Genomic DNA, 8,389 nt, shown 5'->3' with positions numbered 1-8,389 from the left:
ACTTCTTGCCTTAATATTATATTCCCGCCAGTGACAGAGCACACAACACCACAACCACTATACAACAACCACACAACCACACAACCACACTACACACAACACATCACAACACAACATCACAACACAACCACACCACACTCCACCACATTACATTCCCGCCAGTGACAGAGCACACACCACCACAACCACTATACAACAACCACACAACCACACAACCACACTACACACCACAACACATCACAATACAACCACACCACACACCACCACCACCACAACATATCACAACACAGCCACACCACACACCACCACCACCACCACAACACATCACAACACAACCACACCACACACCACCACCACAACACATCACAACCACACCACACACCACCACCACCACCACAACACAGCACAACACAGCCACACCACACACCACCACCACATCACATCACAACACAACCACACCACACACCACCATATTACATTCTCACCAGTGACAGCACACAACCACACAACCACACTACACACCACCACCACAACAACATATCACAACACAACCACACCACACACCACCACCACCACAACACATCACAACACAACCACACCACACACCACCACAACACATGACAACACAACCACACCACACACCACCACCACAACACAGCACAACACAACCACACCACACACCACCATATTACATTCCCACCAGTGACAGCACACAACCACACACCACACAACCACACTACACACAATAACACATCACAACACAACCACACCATACACCACCACCACCATATTACATTCCCGCCAGTGACAGAGCACATGACAATACAACCACTACACAACAACCACACAACCACACTACACACCACCACATCACAACACAACCACACCATACACCACCACATTATTTTATTCCCACTAGTGACAGAGCACACAACACAACCACTATACAACAACCACACAACTGCACAACCACACTACACACCACCACCACCACAACACATCACAACACAACCACACCACACACCACCACCACCACCACAACACAACATCACAACACAACCACACCACACACCACCACATTACATTTCCGTCAGTGACAGAGCACACAACCACCATTATACAACAACCACACAATCACACTACACACCACCACAACACATCACAATACAACACCACACACCACCACATTACATTCCTGCCAGTGACAGAGCACATGACAACACAACAAGCACAAAACAACCACACAGCCACACCACACACCACCACCACAACACATCACAACACAACCACACAGCAGAACCACACAACCATACCACACCACCACCAGTGACAGAGCACACAACACAACCATACAACAACCACACAACCTTATCACACACCACCACAACACAACATCACAACACAACCACACAATGACAGAACAAAACACAATCACAGAACCACACAATATCACAACACAACTGTACAACAACAGAAAAACAATGACACAACAACACAACACTACACAACACAACACCACCACAACAACAGCAGCGGCAGCAGAGCGTCCCAGAGTCTCCCGGCCTGCTCCGGAGGCTGCCACCTGGCCGTGCAAGCTCTTCCCCTCCTCAGTCTTCCACAGGGATTCCCTCCTGGTCAGGCCTCTCCTCGGAGACTTGGTGAAGTAGAAGCAGGCAGAGATAGGCAGGAGGTGCAAGCTAAAGCCACCGATGGCCAGGCTGGAGGAGAACCTGGGGTGGGAGGTGGCTGAGCTGAGCTCAGGAGGAGGTGTGGCTTGAGAGAAGCAGGTGGCTGCACCCTGCCCTCTTGGCTCAGAGCCCCTGGGACTGGTCCTGTGAAAGCACCTCTTGCCACCACCTCCCCCCCACCTCTGGGCACCCTGTCCACCATTCCAGCCACCACCTCCCCCCAACCACTGGGCACCCTGTCCACCGTTCCAGCCACCAACTCCCCCCAACCACTGGGCACCCTGTCCACCATTCCAGCCACCAACTCCCCCCAACCACTGGGCACCCTGTCCACCGTTCCAGCCACCACCTCCCCTCCACCTCTGGGCACCCTGTCCACCATTCCAGCCACCACCTTCCCCCAACCACTGGGCACCCTGTCCACCGTTCCAGCCACCACCTCCCCCCAACCACTGGGCACCCTGTCCACCATTCCAGCCACCAACTCCCCCAACCACTGGGCACCCTGTCCACCGTTCCAGCCACCAACTCCCCCCAACCACTGGGCACCCTGTCCACCGTTCCAGCCACCAACTCCCCCCAACCACTGGGCACCCTGTCCACCGTTCCAGCCACCACCTCCCCCCAACCACTGGGCACCCTGTCCACCATTCCAGCCACCACCTCCTCTCCACCTCTGGGCACCCTGTCCACCGTTCCAGCCACCACCTCCCCCCAACCACTGGGCACCCTGTCCACCATTCCAGCCACCACCTCCTCTCCACCTCTGGGCACCCTGTCCACCGTTCCAGCCACCACCTCCCCCCAACCACTGGGCACCCTGTCCACCATTCCAGCCACCAACTCCCCCAACCACTGGGCACCCTGTCCACCGTTCCAGCCACCAACTCCCCCCAACCACTGGGCACCCTGTCCACCGTTCCAGCCACCAACTCCCCCCAACCACTGGGCACCCTGTCCACCGTTCCAGCCACCACCTCCCCCCAACCACTGGGCACCCTGTCCACCATTCCAGCCACCACCTCCTCTCCACCTCTGGGCACCCTGTCCACCGTTCCAGCCACCACCTCCCCCCAACCACTGGGCACCCTGTCCACCGTTCCAGCCACCAACTCCCCCCAACCACTGGGCACCCTGTCCACCGTTCCAGCCACCACCTCCCCCCAACCACTGGGCACCCTGTCCACCGTTCCAGCCACCACCTCCCCCCAACCACTGGGCACCCTGTCCACCATTCCAGCCACCACCTCCTCTCCACCTCTGGGCACCCTGTCCACCGTTCCAGCCACCACCTCCCCCCAACCACTGGGCACCCTGTCCACCGTTCCAGCCACCAACTCCCCCCAACCACTGGGCACCCTGTCCACCGTTCCAGCCACCACCTCCCCCCAACCACTGGGCACCCTGTCCACCGTTCCAGCCACCACCTCCCCCCAACCACTGGGCACCCTGTCCACCATTCCAGCCACCAACTCCCCCAACCACTGGGCACCCTGTCCACCGTTCCAGCCACCAACTCCCCCCAACCACTGGGCACCCTGTCCACCGTTCCAGCCACCAACTCCCCCCAACCACTGGGCACCCTGTCCACCGTTCCAGCCACCACCTCCCCCCAACCACTGGGCACCCTGTCCACCATTCCAGCCACCACCTCCTCTCCACCTCTGGGCACCCTGTCCACCGTTCCAGCCACCACCTCCCCCCAACCACTGGGCACCCTGTCCACCGTTCCAGCCACCAACTCCCCCCAACCACTGGGCACCCTGTCCACCGTTCCAGCCACCACCTCCCCCCAACCACTGGGCACCCTGTCCACCATTCCAGCCACCACCTCCTCTCCACCTCTGGGCACCCTGTCCACCGTTCCAGCCACTGCCTTCAGAAAACCTGGCCTCCTCTGCTGCCTGCACCCTGTGTGCTCCCAAATCACTTTGTGGCTCCCACACAGCCCTCGGCCGTTCTTCCTGACACGGAAAGGACGAGGGCTGAGCACAGGAGCAGCACCTGCACGGCACAGGCTGTGGAGTTGACAGAATTCTTCCACACATTGTCTAAGTGGCTCCTGTACAACCTTGTGAGAAAGGACACCGATCAGAGGCCATGGGGCTTGCCAGCATCCCGCCCTCCCCTCCTTCCTGGGCACACAGCTGGGCTCGTATCTCCAGCCCCCTTGGGCTGCAAGGTGGAGCTCTGGTCACCAGAATGTGAGCCGAGAGCCCAGCCCCACTTCCAGTTATGAACCTGAGAGGCTCCTATGAGCCTGAATTTCCTTCCCAGTGGGCCGACAGGGTAACCCTTTGAGGACCAGCAGGAGGAGCCACCAAATGGAAGGGCCTGGGGTGGCCCAGAGCCCTGCTGATGACCATTCTCCTGCGATGTGAGACAGCCGGGGCAGGGGTGAAGGAGGCCTCCAGGGGCACACGGTGAGCAGGAGCCCTCTCTGGGCCCCGCAGGGCCGGGTGGCCTCACCTTCATTCTGCACCCACGGCACCTGCTCGCCTCTGTTGGGTCTGGCCATGGTGAGAAACAGACCTCAGTGTTGCTAAGCTGCCGAAATCAGGTTTCCTATAGGAATTAAAGGAATTCAGGTCTATAGGAGTTATACCCATGCTAACTAATGCAAGTGGATGGGTATTTTGTGTTTCCTTATTCACAAGTGAGGAAACCATGGCTTTAAAGCTCTATGATTTACTGAAGTCACACAGCAGAAAACTGAGCAGAACTGTTAGCATACAAGGTGCCAGTGCAGAGCATCTGGTGGGTTTATTCTGCTGCTTCACACACCTGGCACCGACCCCCTCGCATCCAGGGCACATGTGAGTGCAGCCCGGGAGTTCTTCTATCATTTGCCCCACACGACCCTCGCACAGAACCTCGCGTGGCATAGATGGTGCTCAAGAAACTGTTGAATGGATAATCCCTGGGTTAATGTGGAATGCGAGTTTTCTGTAAGTTTAGTTTATTTAACTCAACTTCAAGTTGGATAATTATTGTTTACTTTGGGAAAAAATTGTTGAATTTCAATTGTTGAAGACTATGAATGACCCTTGAGTTTAAAAGTGATGGAAGGATGAGCACGAAGAGCTTAATTAATGCACTGAAGAAGGATGTGACAGAAAGCTTGTGCTCGTCACACCTCCGCGTCTTGTCTCCAGGAGGTAACGGGGAGGGTGCGGGGGAGGCTGCTGAGTGGTTTTGAAATTATACAGAGCAGAGCTGGATTTGAACCCCTTTCAGCAACATGCTTTCTGTGGGACTTCTCTAAGACTCATTTTTCTTTTCTGTAAAACAATGTTAAAAAGTCCTATTTCTAGGGTTAATAAAAAAACATTTATTAATCATTTACTATGTGTCACAAACTGTGTTATGCACGTATAGACATGGTCTTATTTCATCAAGTACTGTGGCTGGTGAGTGGCAGAACAGAAACTGAAGTCTGGGCATCTCTGACTGCAGAGCCCACGTGTTTACCCCGTTTCTGGCACCTCCTCCGGAGCGCAATGTGAGTTCAGATTAAAGGAGACCACTGCGGTGAAATGGAAAGCAAGGCCCTTTGATCTGGCAGCTCTCAGACTGCTGGCGCCTCCCTCCCAGCCCTCCTTCCTCTCCCTGCGCCTCTCAGTGCCCGCAGGTGGGATCGTCACCCCTTCCATCTGGGCCGTCCCCGACTCCTCATGTCTTAGCTGTCCTACTCCGAGTAGCCCCAAGAGGAGATGCCACTCAGAAAACTCTTTGGGGACTCAAAAAAATTGAGGTATAATTCGCACACCATTCTGGAGATGTTAAAATCTAGACAGAGAAACTGTTCTCTTGCTGGTCACGAAGATTCCAGTTTCAGAGCAGGAAGTGGCCAGAGGCCACGGCCCCAGCCTCTTGGAGGAGCTGATTTGAGAGAAGAAGCCTGGACCCTGAGAAGACCAATGAGAAGGAAGCGCTGAGGGCACCTGCCCTGGGCTCTGCACCCCCGGTGTGTGCCACTCCTGCAAGCTGGTTATGTGGGCCAAGTGTTCCTCTCAGAGGGTGCACAGCTTAAGCTGGCTTTTGCCTCTTGCAAGCGTTCGCTTATCCTCAGAGGTACATATTATTATGTTTTACTGACAGAAATCCTGACAACTGTAATCCATGCGGTGACTCATGTGCAATCGCAGGAAACAAGCCATCCCCTCTGCCTGGAATTCTCTCCCTTCCACCCTCGTAGCTTTCACTCCTTTTCTTTTTACGCTCTCATCTTAACGAAGTCTTCCCTGACAAGCTTTTCTGAGGGATGCCCTCCCTCCCTCCCATTCCGTCCAAATTACTGCATGATGTTCATTGCCACCAGATCATTTCTTTCAAGTTATAATAACATACTTGTTTATATGATTATTTTCTGTCTACCCACATTATTTGGGAGAATCTCAGCTGTGTGAGTAATAGGACCCTGAAAATAACTTGGTCTTAAATAAGACAGAGGTTTATTTTTACCTCAAATAAAATAAGTTCAGAGATAAGCAGTCTGGGGCTGGTGTGACAGCTCCACAAACAACAGAGACTCTGGTTCCCTCAATTCCGCTCCTCAGCCATCCCCACACATGACATGACCCGTGTTCCAAGAAGGCTGCTTGAGCTCCTGCCCTTGCATTCCTATTCCAGCCAGCAGGAAGTGGGAAGGGACTGAAACACAGACGCCTTCTCCCTTGTATACGCACCTTCTGGAATTTTAACCCTACTCTTCTGCTCCTGCCTTTTGGAGCAGAGTCCATTCTCATGGCCACGCTTGTCTACAGAGGAAATGGGGGAGTCTAATCTCATATTTGATGGCCACATGCCTCACTAAGAATTTGAAATTTTATAATTAAGAAGGGATAAAGGATTATTGGGGGCGGGGGGAATCTCTGTCCTTCTCCACTCACAGGCAGTGACACACAGGAAGGAAGGTGCGTGTCTTTGTGGCTGACCAACAGGGACCCAGCATTGTGCACAGTCAGCATCCAGGGCACAGTTGTGAAAAAAATGTATGTATGGAACAAATGAACTCCTGCCCTGACCTAGACTATTCAGAGAATCAGATGACAGCTAGAGTGTTTGAAAAGCTGCTCTTTCCAACTGGGTGTGGTGGCTCATGCCTGTAACCCCAGCACTGTGGGAGGCCAAGGCAGGTGGATCACTTGAGGTCAGGAGTTCGAGACCAGCCTGGTCAACACCGTGAAACCCCGTCTCCACTAAAAATACAAAAATGAGCCAGGTGTAGTGGTGCACACCTGTAATCCCAGCTACTGGAGAAGCTGAAGCAGGTGACTCACTTGAACCTGGGAGGCGGAGGTTGCAGTGAGCTGAGATCATGCTACTGCACTCCAGCCTGGGCAACAGAGTGAGACTCTGTCTCAAAAAAAAAAAAAAAAAAAACCAAGAAGAAGAACTCTTCTTTCCCATGTATTATTATACAGAGAATTAGCAAATCACTAGGCAAGAAAAACAAGAAAAATGATGCTAATAATTTCTCTCACTCTGTGCCCAAGCCCGCTCATCTGGTGGTTTGCATTCCCACACCTCCCCCTTCCTGTCTTCTGCTCCTGTCCAAAGGGAATGGGGAATGTACCCGGCCCTCTGGTCGTCTGCTCCCATGTTCCCTCTGCTGCTTCACCTTTGGCCTCCGCGTCCTTCCTTTTCCTTAGGGCTGGAGCATGTTCAGTGCCTTGCACCCGGACCCCACTTGGTTAATGGCAGAACACAAAGTCAGGACCTCCTCTGGCCGCACGTCCTTCTCCTGCTTCAGGCTGTGCTTCTCCCGGTCCTTCTGCAGCCCCGTCTCCTCTCTGGACAGGCAGCGTTTTCCTCCCTCACTTCTGCGGCTGGGATCCAGCCCCCGCGGGCTGCTGAGATTGGCAGAGCTGCTGGAACACCTCTGTCCAGACGCCCAGACTGACGATGTGGACCTGCACTCCGGCTGCCTCCCTCCTGGGTGGCGGGACGTGGGACTCTGCTCCTCCCCACTCACCTCATCTGGTTTCCAGGCAGCCTCTTTCCTGAGCTTCCCGCCTCTGCAGCCACCTCCCAGCATCTCCTTGGCAGTCCCTGCGTCCTCCTGCCCCACGTGCAGTGATGTTCCCAGGCTGCTGTGGTCCTTCAGTTCTCACTCCCAGGAAAGCCTCGTCCCAGCTGGCGGCTGTCACTGCCCATCCATGGCACTCACCACGTCACGCCGCCAGTGTGGACGGAGACACAGCTCCCCACGGAGTTACCCTTAGGGGCCTCATCAGAACCCAAGTTCCTCAAGGGTTCCCAGCCATGCCTCTCTCTCTCTCTCTCTCTCTCTCTCTCTCTCTCTCTAGATCCGGGCTCTGGTTGTCCAGGGCAGCCCCGGTTTCCTCTCCCATCCCCTCACATCCCACTTAGCACTAAGTGCTGTTGGTTTCCCTCTCAGGCGCTTCCTGTATCGGCCTCGGCCTCAGCCTCTGCCCTCTATGGGCGCTGACCTAACCCTCTCCCCGTGGCCTCCCCAGGCTCTGCCCAAAGGTCCACACCGGCTCCACACTTCCACCCGAGGTGGGCCCAGGAACATTTCCCACAGAACCCTGGGGACACACGCGCCCTCTCCGAGCGGAAGCCTCCCCTGTTACCCCAGACCCAGCCGTGGGTGCTAATGGTGATGTTCCTGATACTTGTCTAGTCCAGCACCCCGGGGTACCCAACACATGCCTCCTGTGGCCGTCTGAGTCCCC

Source organism: Macaca fascicularis, chromosome 13 (genome assembly GCF_037993035.2).
Source record: "Macaca fascicularis isolate 582-1 chromosome 13, T2T-MFA8v1.1".
Taxonomy (NCBI): Eukaryota; Metazoa; Chordata; class Mammalia; order Primates; family Cercopithecidae; genus Macaca; species Macaca fascicularis.
The sequence above is the reverse complement of the archived record's forward strand: the minus strand, read 5'-3'. Positions refer to the sequence as shown.